Source organism: Rhinolophus hipposideros, assembly GCF_964194185.1.
Source record: "Rhinolophus hipposideros genome assembly, chromosome: 17".
Lineage (NCBI taxonomy): Eukaryota > Metazoa > Chordata > Mammalia > Chiroptera > Rhinolophidae > Rhinolophus > Rhinolophus hipposideros.
The window spans coordinates 56,211,645-56,235,573 of NC_138063.1; the positions used below are offsets into that span (position 1 = coordinate 56,211,645).

General features: G+C 36.6%; 1 pseudogene across 1 annotated transcript; it reads right to left on the minus strand.

Moving 5' to 3' along the window:
• Window positions 1–7,962: 7,962 nt before the first annotated feature.
• LOC308509771 (heterogeneous nuclear ribonucleoprotein H2-like) lies at window positions 7,963–10,845 on the minus strand (annotated as a pseudogene). Its single transcript has 5 exons — window positions 10,587–10,845; window positions 9,447–9,496; window positions 8,914–8,998; window positions 8,209–8,611; window positions 7,963–8,159 (listed from the first exon to the last, which is right to left on the minus strand). The product of its transcript is annotated as a heterogeneous nuclear ribonucleoprotein H2-like (transcript).
• Between the last annotated feature and the right edge of the window lie 13,084 nt (window positions 10,846–23,929).

Here is a 23,929-nt window from a genome sequence, read left to right on the forward strand (position 1 = left end):
TTCCCCATTGAATGGACTTGGCACTCTTGTTAAAAAGGAGATAACCATAGATACATGGGTTTATTTCTGGACACTTGATTCTATTCCATTGATTCATATGTCTGTCCTTATGCTAGTACCACACTATCCTGCTTACTGTAGATTTGTAGAAGTTTTTAAGTCAGGAAGTGTGAGTCCTCTAACTTTATTCTTCTTTTTCAAGATTGTTTTGCCTATTTTGAGTCACTTGAGTTTCCACATTAATTTTAGGGTCAGCTTGTCAATTTCTACAAAGAATCCAGAGACTGAGTTAAATCTGTAGACTAATGTGAGGGAATATTTCCATCTTAACTATATTAAGTCTTCCAATCTATGAACATGAGACGTCTTCCTATTTATTTAGATTTTCAGTTTCCTTCAGTGGAAGTTTGTAGTTTTCAGAGTATAAGTTTTGCACTCCTCTTATTAATTTTTCGCCCAAGTATTCTATTCTTTTTGATCTATTATAAATGGAATTGTTTTCATCATTTCACTTTCAGATTTTTCATTCCAAGTATGAAGAAATACAATAAATTTTTATGTATGTATCTTGTATTCTGTACGTTACTGAACTTGTGTATTCTAATAGTTTTTTAGTAAATTCCTTAGCATTTTCTACATACAAAATCATGTAATCTGCACGAGATTATGTTATGTTATGTTGTTACAAGTGATGGTGTTATCTCCCTTTCAACTCTGAATATGAATCCAGAACTTTATATATAATTCATGTGTGTTACTCTGGCTCAACCACTCTATAATTTGGGGACCTTAAGCCAGGGTCATAGTTACCTAAAAGGTACACACATGTACTTCTAGCAGCCCATTAGCCCATTGAAAATCTGTACAAAATGTTGAATGTATGCCCATATGTTTATTTTTGTGGAGATAATGTCCAAATTTTCTTTCAGATTCTCAAAGGCATTTATGACCTCACTTGAGTGTTTCCATGAAAGTATAGTGATTTCTGCTGGATTCTGATAAAATTCTCTTTGTTTCATTAAAGATTTTTTAAATTCCTAATCAGCAAAACTTTTTATACTAAATATGGTATTAAATTGTCTGAAATACTTCTTGGGCATCTTTTGAGGTGATAATTTCTCGTTTTGCCTAATAATCCAATTAATTGCATTCATGGGTTCTGTAACAATGATACATAACTACCTTTTTTGGATAAACCCCTTGTTTTTGTCATGAATTCTTTACATATTCTGCTACATTTCTTCTGTTTATATTTTATTTGAGATTTATATCTAAGTGAGATTTCTTCTCCTGTGCTATTTTATAACTTGAGTCATTTTGGCCAAATCACATTTTCTTAAAATGATTCTTTGCTTTATAAAATGTTTAAGTATATTAAGTACATATTATACTTAAATGTATTTTCACACATTTAAATTTTTTCTGACTCAAGGTCATCAAAATTGTGGCATGAGACGAGCCTCTGTAAAGCTCCCCTGGAATTTACAACTAATTGAACAACAATAACCACAAAGGACTCCCTGCACAGCAGACAGGCAAGATGAAGAGGCCCACTACTGAATTCAAATAAAAGTGGGTGAATTGCAAGAGCAGGGGGAGGAGGAAAGGGAGAAGTGCGGAGACGAAGCAGCGCAGGCGCAGGACACAGACCTAGCTCAGTGATCCGAGCTCTCTTCATCCCAGAACTACCACAGTTGCAGGACAGGGAAGAACTCGGACTGCTAGGGCTCCACTTATGGCCCACAGGGCTGAGGGGGCAGCATATAACTTGGATGAACCCAATGCTCAAGGCAGAGACCTCGGAGAAAAGACTGACGGAAGAAGGCTGAAAACAGTGGTTTAAGCCCTCACTGCCAAGCAGAGAATGGAAGCCTTAGGCACTGAGACTAGATGGCCCCTCCCTACCCTCCCAGAGCTCTCCCCGCCCCCACCTGCAAGGTGCTAGAACCGGAACAATAGCAGTGTCAGATCAAAAGAACAGAATATTTGCTGTTCTGAGAACTGTGAACAGCAGACACAGATTTGCAGCCCAACTAGTTCGGGCAAAGGGGAGGGAGCTTTTGAAGCAGGACTGGCTGTGGTGGTGGACGCCACCATTGCTCTGGGCCACCTCTCACAACTCACCCCGCCCCCAGCTCTACCTATCTGGGCGGACCCCTGCAGGAATGAACAGAACTGCTGAAACATACGGGCTCTGAATCTGGTGCAAGAAGAGATTTGGAACTTCATAAGCTCTCCGCATACCCACACGGACACTGCGCCCCATGACCCACGCAAACTATTAACAGAGGAGAACCAATCTCCCAGGGAATCCCCTTATTGTGTGAGAAGCTGGAATAGTGCAGAGAAAATGTTGCACTACCATGTGAGACAGAAAAAAAAGGCTGTAGCCAGAGAGAAAAATAAAACACTCTACCAACAAGTACTGGAAAACAAAAGAAACCTCTTCCTATCAACATGTTGCAGAAGCCACTCCTGTAGATGTCTAGGAAGAGAAACAATAAATCAATAATTGCGATGAATAACCAAGGCAACAACATAGTTCAGAAAGAAAGTGAAAAGTCTCCAGAAAACGAACTTAAAGATATGGAAATATGTGACTTAAATAACAGAGAATTCAAGATTGCATTACTGAAAAAACTCAATGAGATGAAAGAAAACACAGAAGGGCAGTTTAATGAACTCAAAAACACAATCAAAAAACAACACGAGATTTTAGGAAAGAGATTGAAATTTTAAAAAAAAGAACCAAATAGAATTTCTGGAGATTAAGAACTCAATAGAAGAAATTAAGAATGAAATAACCAGCTTAGGTAGTAGAGTTGACCAGATGGAGGAAAGAATCAGTGACACCAGTGAAGATAGAAACCTGGAAATTACACAGATGGAAGAAGAAAGAGACTTGAAACTTAAAAGAAATGAAAGAACGCTACAAGAACTTTCTGACTCCAACAGAAAGAGCAATATAAGAATAATGGGCATACCAGAAGGAGAAGAAAGAGAGACGGGAACAGAGAATATATTCAAACAAACTGTTGATGAGAACTTCCCAAACTTGTGGACAGAACTAAATCCTCGAATCCAAGAAGCAAATAGAACACCTAATTAACTCAATCCCAACAGGCCTTTCCCAAAGCACACTGTATTGAAGCTGTTTAAAATCAACAACTAAGAAAGAATTCTTAAGGCAGCCAGGGAAAAGAAGATGGTAATCTACAAAGGAAAGCCCATTAAATTATCATCAGAATTTTCAGCAGAAACTCTACAAGCCAGGAGGGAGTGGAACCAAATATTCAAACTATTGAAAGAGAGAAATTATGAGCTAAGAATAAGATATCCAGCAACACATCCCTTAGATATGAAGGAGGAATAAATACCTTTCCAGACATACAGAAGCTGAGGGAATTTACTAATAGACGACCTGTACTATAAGAAATACTAAAGGAGGCTATTCAACCACAATCAACAGGGACAATTTGTGGCAACACAAAAAGGGTGAGAGTAAAGGCTTGAACCGGAATATGGGAATGGAGAAAGTAAGCATGCTGAAGAAAATGGAATACCATAAATATCAAACTTTCTTTTACATAATCATAAGGATAACCACTCAGAAAAATCCAGAACTGAAATATATACTGTAATAAAAAAAGAAACAGAGGGAAACATCATAGAATACCACCACACAGAAATAATAGACAACACCACAAAGGCAAAGAAACAATTAAGACAGGGCCTTACTAGAAAACTAAAGATAGAATGACAGGAAATCCTCACATATCAATAATCACCCTAAAGGTAAATGGACTGAACTCACCAATAAAAAGGCACAGAGTAGCAGATTGAATCAAAAAACTGAACCTAACGATGATGCTGTCTCGAAGAGACACATGTCAGTTACAAAGACAAACATAGACTCAAAGTGAAAGGGTGGAAATTGACACTCCAAGCAAATGGTACCCAGAGAAAATCAGGTGTAGCCATAATGATATCAGATGAAACAGACTTCAGGGTGAAAAAGATAACAAGAGACAAAGATGGACATTTCATAATGGTAAAGGGGACTATACAACAAGAAGACATAACAGTCATCAATATTTATGCACCCAATCAAGGCGCAGCAAAATATACCAAGCAACTACTAACAGAACTAAAGGGAGAAATTGACCAAAACACAATTATACTAGGGGACTTAAATACATCAATGACAGCTATGGATAGATCATCCAAACAGAAAAAAAATAATGAAATTGCAGCCCTAAATGAAACATTAGATGAAATGGACATCATTGACATATACAGAGCACTTCATCCTAAAACATCAGACTATACATTCTTTTCGAGTGTACATGGAACATTCTCAAGGATAGACCATATATTGGGGCATAAAAGCAGTCTCAGCAAATTTAAGAAGATTGAAATCATACAAAGCATATTCTCTGATCACAAGGCTTTGAAATTGGATATCAACTGCAAAAAGAAAGCAGGAAAAAACACAAATACATGGAGATTAAACAACATACTTTTAAAGAACGACTGGGTCAAAGAAGAAATTAGAGGAGAGATCAAAAGATACATAGAAACACATGACAATGAAAATACATCCTACCAAAATTTTTGGGATGCAGCGAAAACAGTTTTAAGAGGAAAATTTATATCATTACAGGCCTATCTCAAGAAACAAGAAAAATCCCAAATAAATAACCTCATGTTACACCTCAAAGAACTAGAAAAAGAAGAACAAGTGAAACCCAAGGTCAGCAGAAGAAAGGAAATAACAAAAGTCAGAGCAGAGCTTAATGAAATAGAGAACAAAAAGACAATGGAAAAAATTAATGTGACAAAAAGCTGGTTCTTTGAAAAGATTAACAAAATTGACGAACCCTTGGCTAGACTCACTAAGATAAAAAGAAAGAAGACACTAATTAACAAAATCAGAAATGAGAAAGGGGAAGTTATCACGGACACCACACAAATACAAAGGATCATTCAAGAATACTATGAAGGACTATATGCCATCAAATTCAATAACCTAGAAGAAATGGACAAGTTCTTAGAAACGTATAGCCTTCCAAGGCTGAGCCATGAAGAACTGGAAAATCTAAACAGACCAATCACCAGTAACGAAATTGAATCAATCATCCAAAACCTTCCTAAAAGCAAAAGTCCGGGACCAGACGGCTTCCTAGTGAATTCTACCAAACCTTCAAAGAGGATCTAATACCAATCCTGCTCAAACTCTTCCAAAAAATTGAAGAAGAGTCAGTACTCCCTAACTCATTTTATGAGGCCAACATTACCCTGATACCAAAACCTGGTAAGCACAACACAAAAAAAGAAAACTGCAGACCTATATCTCTGATGAATACAGATGCTAAAATCCTAAACAAAATTCTAGCAAATCGAATACAACAATGCATTAAAAAGATTATTCATCACGACCAAGTGGGATTCATACCTGGGGCACAAGGATGGTTCAACATATGCAAATCCATCAATGTGATACAGCACATAAACAAAATAAAGGACAAAAATCATATGATTATATCAATTGATGCAGAAAAAGCATTTGACAAGATACAACATCCATTTAAAATTGAAACACTCAATAAAATAGGTATAGAAGGAAAATAGCTTAACATGATAAAGGCCATCTATGACAAGTCCTCAGCTAACCTCATAATTAATGGTGAAAAACTGAAGCCCTTTGCTCTACGTTTAGAAACACGACAGGGCTGTCCCCTATCACCTCTGTTTTTCAACATAGTGTTGGAAGTCCTTGCTAGAGCCATCAGGCAAGAGAAAGAAATAAAAGGCATCCAAATTGGGAATGAAGTAGTTAAAATATCACTCTTTGCAGATGACATGATGCTATATATATAGAAAACCCTAAAGACTCCACCAAAAAGGTATTAGAAACAATCAATGAATAAAGTAAAGTTGCTGGCTACAAAATCAACGTACAAAAGTCCATTGCATTCTTATATACTAACAATGAAATCTCAAAAAAAGAAATACAAAAAACAATTCCCTTTGCAATTGCAGCAAAAAGAATAAAATACCTAGGAATAAACTTAACCAAGGATGTGAATGATTTATATGCTGAAAACTATAAGACATTTTTGAGAGAAATTGAAGAAGACACCAAGAAATGGAAAGACATTCCGTGCTCATGGATTGGAAGAATCAACATAGTTAAAATGGCCATATTACCCAAAGCAATATACAGATTTAATGCAATCCTCATCAAAATCCCAATGGCATTTTTTAAAGAAATAGAACAAAAAAATCATCAGATTTGTTTGGAACCACAAAAGACCCCGAATAACCAAAGCAATCTTAAGAAAAAAGAACAATGCTGGAGGTATCACTCTGCCTGACTTTAGCTTGTACTACAGGGCTACAATAATCAAAACAGTAGGGTATTGGCAGAAAAACAGACACATAGACCAATGGAATAGAATTGAGAACCCAGAAATAAAACCACATAAATATGGAGAGATAATTTTTGACAAAGAAGCTAAAAACATACAATGGAGGAAAGAGAGCCTCTTCAATAAATGGTGCTGGGAGAATTAAATAGCCATGTGCAAAAGAATGAAACTGGACTGTTATCTGTCACCATGTACCAATATTAATTCAAAATGGATCAAAACTTAAGCATAAGGCCTGACACAATAAACTACATAGAAGAAAACATAGGTACTAGACTTATGGACCTTCAGTTCAAAGAGCATTTTATGAATTAGACTCCAAAGGCAATGGAAGTAAAAGCTAAAATAAACAAATGGGACTATATGAAACTTAAAAGTTTCTTCACAGCAAAAGAAACCATCGACAAAATAAAGAGGCAACCAACTGAATGGGAGAAGATTTTTTCAAACAGTGCCTCCGATAAGGGTCTAATGTCCAAAATATGCAAGGAACTCATGAATCTCAACAACAAAAAAACAAACAACCTGATTGAAAAATGGGCAGAGGACCTGAAGAGACATTTCTCCATAGAGGACTTCCAAATGGCAAATAGACATATGAAAAAATGCTCAACATCACTAATCATCAGAGAAATGCAAATAAAAACCACAATGAGATATCACCTCACTCCAGTCAGAATGGCTTTCATCAACAAGACAGATAGCAACAAGTGTTAGAGAGGCTGTGGAGAAAAAGGAACCCTCATACACTGTTGGTGGGAATGCAGACTGGTGCAGCCACCATGGAAGGCAGTGTGGAGGTTCCTCAAAAAATTACGAATAGAATTACCATATGAGCCAGCAATCCCTCTCCTGGGTATCTACCCAAAGAATTTGAAATCATTTATACATAAAGACACGTGTGCTCCAATGTTCATTGCAGCTTTGTTTACAGTGGCCAAGACACGGAAACAACCAAAATGTCCTTCAATAGATGAATGGATAAAGAATTTGTGGTATATGTACACAATGGAATACTATTCAGCGTTAAGGAAAGATGATATAGGAACATTTCTGACAACATGGATGGATCTTGAGAGTATAATGCTAAGCAAAATAAGTCAGACAGAAAAAGCAGAGAACCCTATGATTTCACTGATATGTAGTATATAAACCAGAAACAACAAAAGAACAAAACAAACAAATGAGAAACAAAAACTCATAGACACAGACAATAGTTTAGTGGTTACCAGAGGTAAGGGGGTTGGGGGGAGGGAGATGAGGGTAAGGAGAATCAAATATATGGTGATGGAAGGAGAACTGACTCTGGGTGGTGAACACACAATGGGATTTATAGATGATGTAATACAGAATTGTACACCTGAAATTATGTAATTTCACTAACAATTGTCACCCAAGTAAATTAAAAAAAAATCAGTATTTCCCATTTTACCAATCATATTGGATGTGCTAGACATCCATCCCATTCTATTCAACTCCCATAAATGCAAGATTTTATTTCTGTAGTAGCTGTTTAGTGCTCCTTCCCTACCTATGCAAGGTTTGACTGATAGTCACTGGAGTTTTCCTGCAGAACTTGATCATATCCACTTATACTGCTCTGACCACCAGAACCATCTCTGTAACCACCACTTAGCTGCTGGCTAGCAGGACCTCCATAACTAGACTGGTGGGATAAGCCCATCCCTTCCATCATTTGGCTACCATAAGCACCACCACTTGCCCCTGCTGTAGAATTCAAAAAGAATTACATAGCTGTGATCATAAGTCTCCTCACTTGTTCCTGCAGTAGAATTCAGGAAGAGCTCCACATATCTATGTTGCATGTTGGCTTTTTCTTTTGCCATAGCTGCTACAGCATCTTCATGAGCAGCAAATTCTACATCTTCCTTACCAGTAACTCTGCCATCTGGTCCAATTTCAATGTGTACTGTCATGGGGTTAAGAAGTGAGAAAAAATTGTAAATATTGTTCTCAATGTCTCTGTAAAGTAATCCCCTCATGTATACACAGTGCCCTGTGGTGCTCTGGAAACTGGACCCATCATCTCCATATATATGATCAGACATTCCTGAAAAATAGTAAATGAGTTCTCTTCAAAATCTATCAGACCCAAAGCCATATCCAACATTATAGCCACCATAGTCATCATAGCCTCCATACCGTTCACCATAGGCACCCTGACTTATCCTTTCAAACTCAGCCCCTCTGCCAATGCTGTTATACACTCTTCTAGCCCTTGGCCTATCATAGGGACCTGGCTACTGCATAGCCATGAGTTTCTGAGGCGGGTCATAGTGGGTTTGGACTTCAGCTCAGATACTCTTAAAGATTTCAATGTATCTGTGCCCTATTCTTTTCTTGTGTTTCTTTAAGGCCTTTTCCACTATCTCCTATGAAGCAAACTGAACCAAAGCCTTCCCCTGTGCTCTGCCCCTGAAAGTCCACTGGCAGTGTCATCCCATTTGGCACAATTTCCAACCCTGAATAAAACCGAACAATCCTCCTTGCTACAGCCAAATGGGGTTCCTTTAATCTGGATGAAGCCATCATTGGCAGTATCAGGACTAGGGTTTCCAGGCAGGAATTCCTGCCAATTCTCAGGAATTTTTTTTCACTTTACTGTTCCCGAATCCTGAGAAAAGTAGGTCAGGAAATCAGGAAAATCAGCTCCTTGAACCCAATAATACCCACAATGGAAATTAAATGCACTACTCACTGTGTGTCTCTTAGACATTTTTCCTATTTATCACTAGAGTTTCCAGGTGGGAATTTCTACCTGTTCTCGGGAATTTTTTTCCTTTTCCATTCCTGAATCCCAAGAAAATTTGATCAGGAGATTGGGAAAATCGGCTCCTTGAACCCAGGTGGTTGGTAGTAACGGCCATTACTTTGTGGAAACGATTCATAGTGGAGAACAGAAAACATTCCTGAATCTCAAGATTCAGGAATGGGAAAGTGAAAAAAAAATCCTGAGAATGGGTGGAAATTCCCACCTGGAAACCCTAATAAGGACTATTTGGACTTGTATGCTTCAATATCCAATCCATTTCAACAGTGTTGGACTTGAATATTTTTTTAATTAATTAATTTATTTATTAGTTTCAGGTGTACAAAACAAGGTAATACTTAGACATTCATCATTTATATCCCTCATACTGTGAACCCCCCTCCCCCCATCCACTATCCCTCCGACCTCACACTGAACCATCACATTATATATATAAAATTATAGTTGGCATTCATTAATGTTTAGCTTCTGCTGTACAATGCCATGATCAGGTATCCACAGTATCCCTGAGGTGGTCTCCCAAATAGGACGCATGTCCATCGGATACCCAACAAAATCTTTACAACATTATAGAATACCTTCCCCAAATTAATTTTCAAAAAAACCCTGAGGCCATCTTGTGGTTACCAGCTGCTTCCAAATTCCTTCACCTTTCCCCTTATCCCCAACCCCCTCCCACACACCCATCTAACCACTCTCGGTTTTTTCTCTGCGTCCCCAAAACTGTCTCTGATTAGTTCATTCACATAGTCTTTTCTTTAGATTCCATATATAAGTGAGATCATATGGTACTTGTCTTTCTCTTTCTGACTTATTTCACTTAACATAATGTTCTCTAGATCCATCCATGTTGCTGCAAATGATAAGATTTCTTTCTTCTTTATGGCTGCGTAATACTCCATTGTATAAATGTACCACAGCTTCTTAATCCAGTCATCGACCAATGGGCATTTCGGTTGTTTCCATATCTTGGCTATTGTGTAAAGTGCTGCAATAAACATAGGAGTGCATACAGATTTTTGAATTGGAGTTTTGGATTTCTCCGGGTAGATGCCTAGGAGTGGAATTACTGGATCATAGGGTAGTTCCATTTTCAGATTCCTGAGATACCTCCATACTGTTTTCCATAGTGGCTGTACTAATCTGCAGTCACACCAACAGTGCACTAGCGTTCCCTTTTCTCCACATCCGCACCAGCATTTGTTGTTTGTTGATTTATTGATAATAGCCATTTTGACTGGAGTGAGGTGGTATCTCATTGTGGTTTTTATTTGCATTTCTCCGATGGTTAGTGAGGTTGAGCATTTCTTCATATGTCTTCTTGCCTTCTGTATGTCCTTTTTAGAGAAATGTCTCCCCATGGACTTGAATATTTTAACATATCTGTGTCCCATGGTTTCTTTGTCCTTCTTCAAAGCCAATTTCACTTCATCTTCTGATTCAAGTTCAACAAATGCTTCACCACTTGGTCTGCCTCCTCTGGTGTAGATGAAATGAATACCTGATCTACCATTTTGGATTTTGCAATCAGAGAAGTGCATCACGTCCTTGGCTGAGCAGGACCAGGATAGGCCCCATGACCTTCACCAAGAACCCCTCTCTGCATTCGGTGCTCAACATCATGATGATTGTTAGGCTCTGGGTGGCAAGCTTAGCTCAATGCAATTTCAATGTAGCTCTAACGATACCAGATAATTTTCCTCTTTCTTCCCTCAAATAGCTATAGCGAGATGGTAGATGAGTAGAACTACTTCTGCTCATGTAAGTGATTGTTCATGTGAACACCTACATGTGAAATCTTGGTCATGTGAGCCAGTCTCAATAAATTTAAGAAGATTAAAATCATATTAAGCATCTTCTCTGACCATAGTGCTATGAAAATAGAAATCAATTACAAGAAAAAAACTGAAAAATACACAAACACATGGAGACTGAATAACATGCTATTAAATAATGAATGGGTCAACAAGGAGATCAAGGAAGAAATCAAAAAAAATCTGGAGACAAATTAAAATGAAAACACAATGACCCAAAATCTATGGGATGCACTGAGAGCAGTCCTAAGAGGGAAATGCATAGCAATGCAGACCTACCTAAAGAAACAAAAATCTCAAATCAACAGTATATCTTTACACCTAAGGAAACCCAAAAAAGAACAGCAAGATAAGTTCAAAGTAAGTACAAGGAAGGAAATAATAAAGGTCAGAACAGAAATAAACAAAATGGAGATTTAAAAAAAAAATTACAAAACATCAATGAAACTAAGTGCTGGTTCTTTTGAAAAGATAAACAAAATTGAGAAACCTTTAACCAGACTCATCAAGAAAAAGGGAGAGAAGATCCAAATAAACAAAATCAGAAATAAAAGAGAAGTGACAATAGACATCACAGAAATACAGAAAAAAAATTAAGAAATTACAATGAGCAACTATATGCAAAAAAAATTGGACAATCTGGAAGAAATGGATAAATTCATACAAGCATACAATCTCCCAAGCCTGAATCAAGAAGAAACAAAAAATATGAACAGATGGATTACTACCAACAAGATTGAATCCATAATCAACAGGCTTCCAACAAACAAAATTCTGGACCAGACAGCTTCACAGGTAAATTTTACCAAACATTCAAAAAAGAGTTATCACCTATTCTCCTCAAACTATTCCAAAAATCCAAAAGGAGGGGAGGCTCCCAAGCTCATTTTATTTGACCACTATTACCCAGATCCTTAAATCAAACAAAGACATTACAAAAAAAGAAAATTATAGGCCGATATCCCTAATGAACATAGATGCAAAAATCATCAACAAAATATTAGCAAATCAAATTCAGCAACACTTTAAAAAGATCATACACCACGATCAAGTGGGATTTACTCCTGCTATGCAAGGTTGGTTCAATATCCACAAACCAATTAATGTGATAGATCATATAAACAAAATGAAAAATAAAAATCACACGGTCATATAAATAGATGCAAAAAAGCATTTGACAATCCACTATCCATTTATGATAAAAACTCTTAGCAAAATGGGAATAGAGGAAACATATCTCAACATAATAAAGGCCATGTATGATAAACCCACAGTAATATCATACTCAATGAGGAAAAGCTAAAAGCATTCCCCTTGAGATCAAAAACAAGAAAAAGGTGCCCACTTTCACCACTTTTATTCAACATAATACTGGAAGTTCTAGCCACAGCAATCAGACAAGAAAAAGAAATAAAAGACATCCACATTGGAAAGCAGGAAGTAAAATTGTCATTATTTTCAGAAGACATGATACTATATAGAGAGAACCCCAAAGATTCCACCAAAAAACATTGAGAACTGATAAATGAATTTAGTAAAGTAGTAAGATACAAAATTAATATTCAGGAATCAGTTGCATTTTTATACACCAATAAGAAACTATAAGAAGGAGACATTAAGAAAATAATCATATTTACAATTGCTTCAAAAACAATAAAATACTTAGTAATATATTTAACCAAGGAAGTAAAAGACCTGTACTCAAAAAATTATCAGACATTGAAGAGAATAATTAAAGAAGACACTAATAAATGGAAATATATACCATGCTCATGGATAGAAAGAAAATACAGTTCAAATATCCATGCTACCTAAGGCAATATATAGACTCAAAACAATCCCTATCAAATTATCAATGACATTTATCACAGAATAGAACAAATAATCCTAAAATTTGTATGGAACCTAAAAGACCCCAAATAGCCACAGAAATCTTGAGGAATAAGAACAAAGGGGGAGGTACCACTCTACCTGACATCAAATCATACTACAAGGCTATAGTAACCATAAAAATAGACACATAGATTTTTTTAAAAATTAAATTTATTGGGGTGACAATTGTTAGAAAATTTACATAGATTTCAGGTGAACAATTCTGTATTACATCGTCTATAAATCCCATTGTGTGTTCACCACCCAGAGTCAGTTCTCCTTCCATCACCATATATTTGATCCCCTTTACCCTCATCACCCACCCCCCACCCCCTTACCCTCTGGTAACCATTAAATTATTCTCTGTGTCTATGAGTTTTTGTTTCTCATTTGTTTGTCTTGTTCTTTTTGGTTTATATAACACATATCAGTGAAATCATAGGGTTCTCTGCTTTTTCTGTCTGACTTATTTCACTTAGCATTATACTCTCAAGATCCATCCATGTTGTCACAAATGCTCCTATATCATCTTTCCTTAACGCCGAATAGTATTCCATTGGACACATAGATTTTTATAGCATAAACAGACACACAGATTAATGGAATAGAATAGAGAGCCCAGAAATAAATCCATGCCTATATGGTTATTTAGTCTATGACAATGGAAGCAAGAATTTACATTGGGTAAAGACAGTCTATGTAATAAATGGTGTTGGGGAAGCTGGACAGATACATGCAAAAAAAAAAAATGAAACTGGACCACCTTCTTACACCGTATAAAGAATAAACTCAAAATGAAAATGGATTAAAGACTTAACTGTAAGACCTGAAACCATAAAACTCCTAGAAGAAAACATAGGAAGTAAATTTGCAGGCATTATCCTTAATAATATTTTTACTGATATATCCCCTTGGGCAAGGGAAGCAAAAGAAAAAATAAACATGTGGGAGACATCAAACTAAAAAGTTTTTTCACAGGAAAGGAAACCATCAATATAACAAAAGACTTTCTACTGAATGGGAGAAGATATTTGCCAATAATATATATGATAAGGAGTTACTATCCAAAATTTATAAAAAAACTCATACAACTCAACATCAAAAAAAAAAAACAATTAAAAAATGGGTGGAGGCAAAGCCATATACAGATTTAATGCAATCCCCATTAAAATCCCAATGGCATTTTTTAAAGAAATAGAACAAAAATCATCAGATTTGTTTGGAACCACAAAAGACCACAAATAGCCAAAGCAATATTAAAAAAAAAGAACAATACTGGAGGTATCACACTCCCTGATTTTTGCTTGTACTACAGGGCTACAATAATCAAAACAGCTTGGTATTGGCGAAAAAACAGACACATAGACCAATGGAATAGAATTGAGAACCCAGAAATAAAACCACATAAATATGGACAGATAATTTTTGACAAAGAAGCTAAAAACATACAATGGACGAAAGACAGCCTCTTCAATAAATGGTGCTGGCAGAATTGGATAGCTACGTGCAAAAGAATGAAACTGGACTGCTATCTGTCACCATGTACCAAAATTAATTCAAAATAGATCAAAGACTTAAGCATAAGACCTGACACAATGAACTGCATTGAAGAAAACATAGGTACTAAACTTATGGACCTTGGGTTCAAAGAGCATTTTATAAATTTGACTCCAAAGGCAATGGAAGTAAAAACTAAAATAAACGAATGGGATTATATGAAACTGAAAAGCTTCTGCACAGCAAAAGAAACTATTGACAAAATAATGAGGCAACCAACTGAATGGGAGAAGATTTTCGCAAACAGTTCCTCTGATAAGGGGCTAATATCCAAAATATACAAGGAACTCATGAAACTCAACAACAAAAAAACAAACAACCCAATTGAAAAATGGACAGAGGACCTGAAGAGACATTTCTCCAAAGAGGATATACAAATGGCAAATAGACATGTGAAAAAATGCTCAACATCACTAATCATCAGAGAAATGCAAATGAAAACCACAATGAGATATCACCTCACCCCAGTCAGAATGGCTTTCATCAACAAGACAAATAGTAACAAGTGTTGGAGAGGCTGTGGATAAAAAGGAACTCTCATACACTGTTGGTGGGAATGCAGACTGGTGCAGCCGCTATGGAAGGCAGTGTGGAGGTTCCTCAAGAAATTACGAATAGAATTACCATATGACCCAGCAATCGCTCTCCTGGGTATCTACCCCAAAAATATAAAAGCATTTCTCTATAGAGACACGTGTACTCCAATGTTCATTGCAGCTTTGTTTACAGTGGCCAAGACATGGAAACAACCAAAATGTCCTTCGTTAGATGAATGGAGAAAGAAGTTGTGGTACACAATGGAATACTATTCGGCGTTAAGGAAAGATGATATAGGAGCATTTGTGACAACATGGATGGACCTTGAGAGTATAATGCTAAGTGAAATAAGTCAGACAGAAAAAGCAGAGAACCCTATGATTTCACTGATATGTGGTATATAAACCAAAAAGAACAAGACAAACAAATGAGAAACAAAAACTCATAGACACAGACAATAATTTAGTGGTTACCAGAGGGTAAGGGGGTGGGGGGTGGGTGATGAGGGTAAAGGGGATCAAATATATGGTGATGGAAGGAAAACTGACTCTGGGTGGTGAACACACAATGGGATTTATAGACGATGTAATACAGAATTGTACACCTGAAATCTATGTAAATTTTCTAACAATTGTCACCCAATAAATTTAATTAAAAATAAAAATGGGTGGAGGACATGAAGAGACATTTCTCTAAAGAGGACATACAGTTGGACAACAGACATATGAAAAGATGCTCAACATCACATATCATTAGTGAAATGCTAATAAAAACCACAATGAGATACCACCTCACTCTTATCTGAATGGCTATCATCAATAAATCCACAAACCACAAGTGCTGGTGAGGATGTGGAGAAAAAGAAAACCTTACTGTTGTTGTTTTTTAAATTTATTGGGGTGACAATTGTTAGTGAAATTACATAGATTTCAGATGTACAATTTTGTATTACATCATCTATAAATCCCACTGTGTGTTCACCACCCAGAGTCAGTTCTCTTTCCATCACCATATATTTGATCCCCCTTACCCTCATCTCCCTCCCCCACCCCCTAACTCATAGACACAGACAATAGTTTAGTGGAAAACCTTACACTGTTGGTGGAATTGCAAATTGGTACAGCCAATATGGAAAACAATATGCAGGTTCTTCAAAAAATTAAAAATAGAACTACCTTGTGACCCAGCAATTCCACTCCTGGGTATTTATCAAAAGAAATCCAAAATACTAATTTGAAAAAAATATATGCACCCCATGTTTACTGCAGTACTATTCACAATAGCCAAGATATGGAAAAAACTGAAGTGCCCATCAATAGACGATTGGATAAAGAAACTATGGTAAAAATATACAATGGAGTATTATTTGGCCATAAAAAAGAATGAAATCTTGCCATTTACAACAACATGGATGGACCTAGAGAATATTATTCTATGTAAAATAAGTCAGACTGAGGAAGACAAATCCCATATGATCTCACTTATATGTGGAATCTAAAGAACAGAATAAAAGTAAATGAACACACAAAGCAGAAATAGATTCATAGATATAGAGAAAAAACTGATGGTTGTCTCATGGGAGGGGGGTGGGGATGGGGGAGAAGGTGAGGGATAAGAAAGTACAAATTGGTAGTCACAGTATAGTCACAGGGATATGAAATACAGTGTGGGGAATATAATCAATAATGTCATAAAGATTATGTAGGGTGGCAGGTGGGTACTGGAACAGGGGGATCACTTCATAGACTGTGTAGATGCCTGACCACTGCGCTCTACACCTGAAGCTGAAGTAAAATAACACTGAATGTCAAATACACACACACACACACACACACACACACACACACACAGTGTGGGTGCCAAAAAATGTATACACATGACTTATATTCATCTTTTGTTATAGCTATATATTAAGTATTATAATTTTAATAGTTTTTTCTTTCTGAAAATGTATATACATTTTTGACACCGTGTGTGTGTGTGTGTGTGTGTGTGTATTCACGAGATGTAAGTTACAGCATAAGGAATATAGTAAACGGTATTGTAATAGCTATATATGATGTCAGAGAGGTACTAAATTTGGGTGGTTATCATTTTGTGAAGGGTGTAAGTGTCTAACTATTATGTTGTTTTGTACACCTGAAACTAAAGAAAAAAAGAGGAGCCCCCACAAATCTGACTGTGAAACACAGTGGGGATCCCAACAATTTAGGTGGGATGGAAGGGTACAGGAAACCAAGACATCCTCCTACATGGCTTGTGCAAAGACTCATTCACTTGCAGGCACTTACCCTGGGCTCTGGTGGAGGGACAATGACTCGGAAGGCATCAGAGACACAGGCAGAGAGACAAGGCAAGGACTAGAGGAACAGTTGCCATTTTCCCTGTGTAGAATCCTCCTCCCGTGCAGCCAGCAGGTGGGCACCAACTTTGCTATATTGAGGCCTCCCCCACACCCATGGCCAAATCTGAATCTGACTTGGACTGATGAGCTCCACTCACTCCAGCATAGTGACTCCCTGGAACCCTGTACAACCCACCTCATGCAACACCAGAGGCAATATCTCGTGAGCAGCCAGCTGCACCTGCACTGCACTCTTTCTTGGACAACTCTCCTGGGTCCAAGGGCCCCAGATGAGTGGCAGCTAGCCTCAATGTACTCTGAGACTTTTGCTGAGTGCTCCAGGCTCAGCACTGGCACCAAACCAGAATCTAACCCACTGAGCACCTCTCGTCCTGCCCTGGTGACTTCCTGAGACCCTGCCTCACCCAACTCGAGTATTGCAAGAGGCTTAATCAGCAGCTGAGCCTTAGAAGAGCCTGCAGGCAGCACCAGGCCTCAGGGCAACCTGGGCTTTTGAAAGAGTTACTCCAGGCCTGACACTGGTGTACTGGTGGCAGCCATCATCAGTTTGCAATGTGGCTTCTCCTACATGCCTCCTGGTCTAGCACAGGCAGTGACCAACAGTGGATCACTTTGTAGCTCTAACCTGGTAGTCCCCAGCCGGTCACAGGCAATGGCTGACATGGAGCTACAATGGAACCCCTCCCAAAAGGACATAGAGAAAACATACCTGGAAGTTGGCTTCACACCACAGCAGAGCACCACCTAATTAGCTCCACAATTGACACAACAAAAGAGTGGTCTCAAGAACTACCAGAGCCCACTGGGGCAAATCCTGCTTCAAGACATAATCCCCTGCACAAGAGCTCACCAATAGTAATCAAGCCTCAACTATAACAAAAGTGCACACACAATCCACACAAAGGACACTCCCAAAGCACCTGGCGCAAGTGACCAGGTCTCCACAGGACACCTACTACATAAGGCCGCCCAGTCAAGACTGGTAGACATAGCAGATCTATCTAATACATAGAAACAAACACAGAGTGGCAGCCAAAATGAGGAAACAAAGAAATATGTACCAAATGAAAGAACAGGAGAAAACTCCAGAAGAAGAACTAAACAAAATGGATGCAAGCAACATACCAGATAGAGAGTTCAAAACAATGATTATAAGGATACTCAATGAACTTAAGAGAAGAATAGATTAACTCAGTGAGAACTTCAACAAAGAGATAGTAAGCATAAAAAGGACATAGAAACTATAAAAAGGACCAATTAGAAATGAAGAATACAATAACTGAAATGAAGAATGCACTAGAAGGAATCACCAGCGGATTAGATAAAGCAAAGGATCAAATCAGTGATTTGGAAGACAAGGTAGCAGAAAACTCCCAATTGAAACAGCAAAAAGAAAAAAAGAATTAAAAAAAATGAGACTAGTTTAAGAGACCTCTGGGAAAACATCAAGAATACCATCATTTGCATCATAGAGGTACTAGTAGGAGAAGAGAGTGAACAAGGAATCGAGACCTATTTCAAGAATACAAGACCAGGAAGCACAGAGTCCCAACCTGGTGAAGGAAATAGACATACAAGCCCAGGAAGCACAGAGTCCCAAACAAGACAAACCCAAACAGGCCCACACAAAGACGCATTATAATTAAAATGGCAACGTTTAAAGACAAAGAGAGAATCTTGGAAGCAGCAAGAGAAAAACAGTTACGTACAAGGGAGCTCCCTTAAGACTGTCAGCTGATTTCTCAACAGAAACTGCAGGCCAGAAGAGATTGGCACAAAAATGTTCAAACTGATGAAAAGCAAGGACCTACAGCAAAGACTACTCTTCCCAGCAAGACTGCCATTTAAAACTGAAGGAGAGATAAAGACAAGAATAAGCTAAAGGAGTTCATCACCACCAAACCAGTATATAAAAAAAAAAAAAATGTTAAAAGGGAGTTGTTTAGGAAGAAGAAGGGGGAGGAGGGAGTAACATAAAGATGAATAATAAAATGGCAATAACTATGTATTCATCAATAATCACATTAAATGTAAATTGATTAAATGCTCCAATCAAAAGACATAAGGTAGCTGAATGGATAAGAAAATAAGACCTATACATATGTTGTCTACAAGAGATCCACTTCAGATCAAAATACACACAGAGACTGAAAGTAAAGAGATGGAAAAATATTTCATATGAACGGAAATTTTTTTAAAAAGCTGGGATAGCAATATTTACATCAAACAAAATAGACTTGAAAACAAAGGCTATAATAAGAGTCAAAGAGGGACATACATAATGATAAAGAGATCAATCCAATAAGAATATATAACCCTTGTAAACATTTATGCACCCATCATAAGAGCATCTAAATATATAAAGCAAATATTAACTGACATAAAGGGAGAGATTCACATTAGTACATTTATTGTAAGGGACTTTAACACCTTATTGACACCAATGAACAGATCTACCAGATAGAAGATCAATAAGGAAGCAGTGGTCTTAAATGGTACATTAGATCAGATTAATTTAATTGGTATTTTTAGAACATTTCACCTGAAAGCAGCAGAATATACATTCTTTTCAAGGGCACATGTAACATTTTCCAAGATAAACCACACGCTAGGCCATAAAACAAGTCTCAATAATATTAGATTGAAATCATATCAAGCAACTTCTCTGATCACAATGGTATGAAACTAGAAATTATCACAAGAAAAAAACTGAAAAACATGCACATATGGAAGCTTAATAACATGGTACTAAATAATATCAACAATTAGATCAAAGAAGAAATCAAAACACCTTGAGACCAATAAAAATGAAAACAAAGTCTATGGGACACAGTGAAGCAGTTCTAAGAGGGAAGTTCATAGCAATGCAGGCTTACCTAAAGAAACTAAAAAAATCTCAAATCAACAGTCTAGCTTTACACCTCAGGGAAATAGAAAAAGATAGCAAAGAAAGTCCAAAGTGAGTACAAAGAAGGAAATAATAAAGATCAGAGAAGACATAAACAAAATAGAGACTAAGAAAACAATACAAAAGATCAATGAAACCAAGAGCTAGTTCTTTGAAAAGATAAACAAAACTGATAAAACTTTAAACTCATCAAGAAAAAAAGAGCAACCAAATAAATAAATTCAGAAATGAAAGAGAAATGACAACTGACACCACGTAAATACAAAGGATTATGAGAAAATATTATGAACAATTATATGCCAACAAATTGGACAACATAGAAGAAATGGATAAATTCCTAGAAACATACAACCTTCCCAAACTGAATTAAGAAGAAATAGAATGGAAGGAGAACTGATTCTGGGTGGTGAACACACAATGGGATTTATGGATGATATAATACAGAATTGTACACCTGAAATCTATGTAATTTTACTAACAAATGTCACCCCAATAAATTAAAAAAATAAAAAAAAATTTAAAAAAAGAGAAGAAAGAGAAAATCTGAATGGACTGATTACTACTAATGCAATTGATTCAGTAATAAAATAAAATAAAAAAACTCTCAACAAACGAAAGTCCTGGACCAGATGGCTTCACAGGTAAATTTTACCAAACATTAAAATAAAAAATTAAAATTAATACCAATTCTTTTAAACTATTCCAAAAAATTCAAGAGGAGGAATGGCTCCCAAGCTCTTTTACAATGGGCCACCATTCCTGATTCCAAAACCAGACAAAGACATTACAAAAAAAGAAAATTATAGGCCAACATCACTGATGAACATAGATGCCAAAAATCGACAAAATACTAGTAAATCGAATTTAGCAATACATTAAAAAGATCATGCACCATGATCAAGTGGCATTTATTCCTAAAATGCAAGGCTGGTTCAATATCCACAAATCAATTAATGTGAGACACCACATAAAATGAAATATAAAAATCATATCAATAGATGCAGAAAAAGCATTTGACAAAATCCAGCATCCGTTTATGATAAAAACTCTCAGCAAAATGGGAATATAGCAAACATACCACAGCATAGAAAAGGCCTTATGCCACAAATACACAGCTAACATCATACTCAACAGGGAAAAGCTAAAAGCATTCTTCTTAAGGTCAGGGAAAATATAAGGATGCCCACTTTCACCACTTTTATTCAACATAGTATTAGACGTCCTAGCCATAGCAATCTAACAAGAAAAAGAAAGTATTTTAAATTGGAAAGGAAAAAGTAAAACTGTCATTATTTGCAGATGACATGATACTACACATAGAAAACCCAAAAGATTCTACCAAAAAACTATTGCAAGAATAAATTCCATGTTTTTTCTTTGTGGCCTCAAAACTGTTTCTGATTAGTTCATTCACATAGTCTTTTCTTTAGATTCCATATATAAGTGAGATCATATGGTACTTGTCTTTCTCTTTCTGACTTATTTCACTTAACATAATGTTCTCTAGATCCATCCATGTTGCTGCAAATGATAAGATTTCTTTCTTCTTTATGGCTGCGTAATACTCCATTGTATAAATGTACCACAGCTTCTTAATCCAGTCATCTACCAATGGGCATTTCGGTTGTTTCCATATCTTGGCTATTGTGTAAAGTGCTGCAATAAACATAGGAGTGCATACAGATTTTTGAATTGGAGTTTTGGATTTCTCCGGGTAGATGCCTACGAGTGGAATTACTGGATCATAGGGTAGTTCCATTTTCAGATTCCTGAGATACCTCCATACTGTTTTCCATAGTGGTTGCACTAATCTGCAATCCCACCAACAGTGCACTAGCGTTCCCTTTTCTCCACATCCACGCCAGCATTTGTTGTTTGTTGATTTATTGATGATAGCCATTTTGACTGGAGTGAGGTGGTATCTCATTGTGGTTTTTATTTGCATTTCTCTGATGGTTAGTGAGGTTGAGCATTCTTCACATGTCTGTTTGCCGTGTGTATGTCCTTTTTAGAAAATGTCTCTTCAAGTACTCTGCCCATTTTGTAATTGGGTTGTTCGTTTTTTTGGAATTGAGTTGAGTGAGTTTTTATAGATTTGTGATATTAATCCTTTATCAGATATATCATTGGCAAATATCCTTTCCCATTCAGTAGGATCCCTTTTTGTTTTATTGATGGTTTCCTTTGCTGTGAAAAAACTTTTTAGTTTGATGTAATCCCACGTGTTTATTTTTTCTCTTACTTCCCTCACGCACGGGGATATATCAGTGAAAATCTTACTCCGGGTAATGTCTGTGAAGTTTCTTCCTATACTTTCTTCTAGATATTTTATGGTTTCAGATCTTACATTTAAGTCTTTAAGCCATTTTGAATTTGTTTTTGTATATGGTGTAAGGAGGTGGTCCAGCTTCATTTTCTTGCATGTGTCTGTCCAGATTTCCCAGCACCATTTATTGAACAGACTGTCTTTACCCCATCGTACATTCTTGCTTCCATTGTCGTAGATTAAATGGGCATATAGGCATGGATTTATTTCTGGACTCTCTATTCTGTTCCATTGATCTATGTGTCTATTTTTATGCCAGTACCGTGCTGTTTTGATTACTGTAGCCTTGTAGTATAATTTGAAGTCAGGTATCGTTATATCTCCCACTTTGTTCTTATTTCTAAAGATGGCTGAGGCTATCTGGGGTCTTTTGGTCCCATATAAATTTTGGGATTACATATTCTATTTCTGTGAAAAACGCCATAGGTAGTTTGATAGAAATTGCGTTGAATATGTATATTGCCTTAGGCAGTATGGACATTTTAACTATATTAATTCTTCCTATCCATGAACATGGAATGTGTTTTCATCTATTTATGTCTTCTTTCATTTTTTTCTTCAGTCTCTTATAATTTTCTGAGTACAGATCTTTTACTTCTTTGGTTAAATTTATTCCCAGGTATTTTATAGTCTTTGGAGCAATTGTAAATGGAATTGTTTTCTTAATTTCTCCTTCTGATGTCTGATTATTGGTATATACAATGCAACTGATTTCTGAATATTAATTTTGTATCCTGCTACTTTACTAAATTCATCTATCAGTTCTAATAGTTTCTTGGTGGAGTCTTTAGGGTTCTCTATATATAGTATCATATCATCTGCATATAATGATAATTTTACTTCCTCCTTACCAATTTGGATGCCTTTTATTTCTTTTTCTTGTCTGATTGCTGTGGTTAGAACTTCCAGCACTATGTTGAATTGAAGTGGAGATAGTGGGCAACCTTGTCTTGTTCCTTATCTTAGGGGCAATGGTTTTAGCTTTTCCCCATTGAGTATGATGTTAGCTGTGGGTTTGTCATATATGGTCTTTATTATGTTGAGATATGATCCCTCTATTCCCACTTTCTTAAGGGTTTTTATCATAAATCGCCGCTGGATTTTATCAAATGCTTTTTCTGCATCTATTGATATGATCATGTGATTTTTATTTTTCATTTTGTTAATGTGGTGTATCACATTAATTGATTTGCAGATGTTGAACCACCTTGCATACCAGGGATGAATCCCACTTGATCATGGTGAATGATCTTTTTAATGTATTGCTGAATTCTGTTCGCTAATATTTTGTTGAGGATTTTTGCATCTATGTTCATTAGAGATATCGG